The 4623-nt window shown below is 46.7% G+C and overlaps 1 pseudogene; it reads right to left on the bottom strand.

The window, feature by feature from the left end:
* Positions 1-1264: 1264 nt before the first annotated feature.
* Positions 1265-4279, bottom strand: LOC109436350 (elongation factor 2; annotated as a pseudogene).
* Between the last annotated feature and the right edge of the window lie 344 nt (positions 4280-4623).

The raw sequence follows: 4623 nt of genomic DNA, 5'->3' as shown, positions 1-4623 counted from the left end.
AATAAATACATAATAAAAAATAAAATGAGAAAAACAAATTTAAAATGTAAGGAAGAAAGAGTTATAAAAGGCAAAAAATTAAAACAAAATTAAATAATAGAAATCAAAGAAATGTTTTAGTAATTTAAATCACTTAAATATGAGCACTCTAAAAGTGATACAAAGTTAAATCCAACTGTGTGCTATTTACAAAAACCATATTTAAATATGGGATGCATAAAAGTAGAACATAAAATAATAGAAAAAATTTATACCAGGGATAATACTAGCCACAGAAAGCTGGGTTAGAGTTTAACAGCATACCAACATACAAACACACATACACACACACACACACACACACAATTAAGCAAAAGTATATAAAAATTACACATTTGTATAAGGGGTGTGCTGGAGTATGCTAAAATTGGCTTTGTACAGCTGATTGTTAGCATCTTTTCCCAGCTCAGCATTTAGTGACCTCAGTTTGATAGTTTGATGGGATCATTTGAGCTACAGAAATTGGCAAACACTGCAAACTAGGTCACTATTGTCCTTGCAGAGAGCTGATTTTCAAACATTTGACAGCAAACCACTGACTTGCATGCATCTCAAAATATATAAAGAAGAATCTGACACAAGTACAAGGAAAAGATTGAAAGAAATACATTATAGTAGTGGAAGATTCTAACACTCATCCTATAATCGACGGTTCGCAGAAATGGAAACTCAGTAAGGATATAGAAGATCTGAATAACACAAGCTTAATCTAATCCATATAATTAAAACACTGCAACAAATAATTGTAAAATACATGATATATATATATATATATATATATATATATATATATATATATATATATATACACACATATATATAATACATTATATATATGTATGTGTGTGTGTGTGTGTGTGTGTGTGTGTGTGTGTGTATTGTTAAACCTCTTAATGCGTTTATTGAAAGATTTTATTTGGACACGAGTTTCCCTCTCAAGTGGAAAAAAAACGTGTTGGATGTCCCATCCCACCTCCCCCACCAGCCAAAAAAGTCCCTGCGGCTAGGGCATTTCTGTTGCCTCTGATATCTTGAAATAAATATCAAAAGAAATAGCATCAAGTTTTCATGTTGAGCGATGGCCCAGAGTGGCCCCAGAACCTGCCAGATGAGCAGCAGTAGATCTGGAGAGTCTCAGGTGTCATGAGCATGTGAGGACTTGTTGTGGTCAATCGTGGGCTCCTGTGGGGGTTGCGCTCGGGTGACAGGCTAAAGGAAAGACAGTCTATAATGTGTCCAGGAAGTTGTCCAGGACCAGGATGCCTTCCTTCAGGCCTTTGTGCTGGTGCATCTTGGCCACCACGTGGCTGGGGAAGTTGGTGTTGTCGAAGGGTCTCTGGGCAGGATCTGCCACACACACACTGTGGGAAGGCCTGGCTTTCCATGTTGGACCTCAGGTCGACAGTGAAGCCAACCGGCAGGTAGGCCTTCACGACAAACACGGGGGTTCCAGCCACCTGGGACTCGTCAAAGACGTGGCCTTGCTTCCTCTTCAGGACACTGTAGATGCCACTGACCACTTGTTCTGGACACTGGATTTCCACAATGTAGATGCGCTCCATAAGCCAGGGCTAGGTGGTCAGCAAGCTGGCATAGAGGCAGCACCGGGCGGTGGTGATCATCTGGCCGCCCCCACGGTGGATGCTGTCAGGATGCAGCGTTACATTGTGGACATCAAAGTGTACACCCCGCATGTTCTCCCCCCACAGTGCCCTCCTTGGTGGCCTACTGCAAGCTGGCCACCACACTGTACTTGCTCCCATTGGGGTACTGCACACCCTTGGTGAGGTTAGTGAGGATGTAGGACCCAGTGCCTTTGGGCTCGAAGCACCAGATCTTGTGAGCCTTGGCCACGTCCCACTTGTACTTCTCAGCCAGGTAGCGGGCCCGTTGCTTGAGTTCCTGGCAAGCTGACACCTCGCCCTTGTTGATGTCCTCTGCCAGGCTGTCGGAGAAGGGCCACACCCTCATGTATGGCAGGTTGTGCTTGTTGGGGGACTTGGACAGGCATAGCACGTTTGACTTCATGCTAACTATCTCTCAGTAGGAGACGACCAGGTCGGATTTCTTGATGCAAATGCAGGTGTGATCCCCTCTAGGTCCTTCAGGCAGATCTCCAGGTGCAGCTCACCAGCCCTGGTAATGATGTGCTCCTGCAACTCCTCAATGATGCACTGCACCATGGGGTGAGATTTGGCCAGCTGCTACAGGCCCTACACCAGCTTGGGCAGGATGGCGGGGTTCTTAGCCTCCACAGCGACCCTGAGGATGGGTCTCAAACTGAACTTCATCACCTGGCATGTAGTGGGTGTGCTCTAAGGTGGTGAGGGTGCCAGTCTTCACCAGGAACACGTCCACGCCCATCAGGCCCTCAAGGCATGTCCTCAATGGGTTCCTCATAATAGCCCCTCATCAGGATTGTGCTCTGAAGGGGCTTCAGGTATAGGTCCTTCTTCTTCACTGGTGTGTAGTTGGGCCCCATGATCCTGACCTTCAGGTCAGTGGACACCAGCCCTGAGCAGACCTGGCCAAAAGTGTAGAACCAGCCTCTATTGGAGGTAGGCACCATTTTGCAAATGTACATCATAAAGGGCCCTTTGCAGTCACAGCTTTTAATACCCATGGATGCCTCATCATGGTGGGGGAGGAGGGACTCATACAGGAGCTCCCAGCGGTACTTCTGGGCCATAACAGGGGAGAGCAGGTGGATGGTGATCATCTGCAGCGGGGCATGGGGAGGGGGCAGCCAGTGGAGCATCACAGCCTTCAGAAGCAGGTTGCCTTCTTTGTCCTTATTTAAACTGTCCAACTTGATGTCTGGTTTTTCAATCAGTTTTGCTGTCTCCCCTTTCTTGAAATTAATGATCCTGTCAAACACCTTGAAGATGGGGTCCAGAATAAGCTGGCAGAATATTTGCGGCAGCTTCTGGCTATCAGGACTGGTGGCAGACTTGCTGAATTTGCCTTTGGCTGGATCAAAATACCGGTCGCCCCACAACTTCTTCATCATGTCCTCTACTTTCTTGGCCCACTCAGCAGGCTCCAGCTGGCCCTTGTCCTTGGCAGCAAACTTGGCTACATGCATTTCTGCAAACTGCTTTGGAGTGAAGGCCCAACCGTGGAGACTAGACCTGAAGCCCACAGTTCTGAGGACAGGGTCAGTCATGATGTTGCCCTTGGGGCCATTCTTGCCCTCCCTGTAGGTGGAGATGATAATGTTGACATTCTCCATGATGTGCTGGAACATCTGGTAGAGCTCCTAGGGCTCCAGCTACAGCTTGAGCAAATCCCAGTCCATCTTGTTCATCATCAGTACAGGCTTGATGGGCTCGGCAATGGCCTGCCTCAGCAATGTCTCTGCATGCACATGCCAGCTACACAATCCACTACCATTAAGGCACCATCGGTGACATGCATGAAGGCTGTCATCTCCAAGTAAAGTCCACATGCCCAGGGGAGTCAATGAGGTTGACAAGAAAATTGGAGCCACGTTTGCTCTGCTTGATGAAGTTCAAGTCGTTCTCCGAAAGCTCAGAGAAGAATGAGATGGCCATTGACTTGATGGTGATGCAACGCTCTTGGTCGTTTATCCCAGTATCAGTGAAGCGGCTCTCCCTGGCCGGAGGGGAGGTGATAAAACCTTACATACCAGGTGTAATGCAGGGAGTCATGTGGGGTCTCAGCTCCTGCTCCCCACATAAGAACGCACGACATGGTGAGGACAAACAGGAACACCCACGGAGCCATAGATAGGGGAGTCATACCACTATAGTCTCACTGGCGGCTGGGTTGGAGACACAGGAAGCCAGAGCCACATGATCTGCAACCTGCCATCCGCTTTTCTGCCAACCAACGAACCTCACTTGCTAGCTGAAATCCGCCATGCTAACTGCAATCTGCTCTTGCTAGCTCAGCCATCATCTTCTTGCTAGCCTCCATTTACTGCTAGCGTAGCCACGGCAATTATAGTAGTGGCCAATGGCTCACTGGTTATAGCTGACGGCCAACTAGCCACAGCTAATGTCCATCCAATCAAAGTTGATGGCCATTTACTACCTGAACCAGCACCTTTCCACGTGAGGCTGAGAGCCTGGAAACTGCACTCCTGTCTCTGTCCCCACACCAGGGAGTCTGTCAGTGTGGACTTGCCATGGTCCATGTGAGCGATAACAGAGATGTTCCAGATGTTTGCCTTCTTGTCCATGATGGCCTGGATCTGGTCTACTGTGAAGTTCACCATGATGGCAGATGGTACTGGATTCTCCCAGGCACATCCGAGTGAGGCAAGTCATGCCAAGGATGGTGGCAACAAGAGCGGAAGAGAAATACATGATATTTTAAGGCAAACATTGCACACTTATGAAAAACAGTCACATAGCAAATCACTGACTGAGTTCCAATAAATATCAAAGGTTAGTGTAATAAAACCCATATTCACTGATCACAATGCAATTATGATAGAAATAATAAAAAAAAAGATAGCCTTAAATTTCCCCCATGAATATGCAACTAAGAAACACATGTAATGTATTGTGGAAGAATAATTTACACTGCAAATCACAAAATATTTACAGCTGGAAAAAA

Source organism: Rhinolophus sinicus, chromosome X (assembly GCF_036562045.2).
Source record: "Rhinolophus sinicus isolate RSC01 chromosome X, ASM3656204v1, whole genome shotgun sequence".
Classification (NCBI taxonomy): Eukaryota; Metazoa; Chordata; class Mammalia; order Chiroptera; family Rhinolophidae; genus Rhinolophus; species Rhinolophus sinicus.
This window is presented reverse-complemented; position numbering and strand designations above follow the sequence as displayed.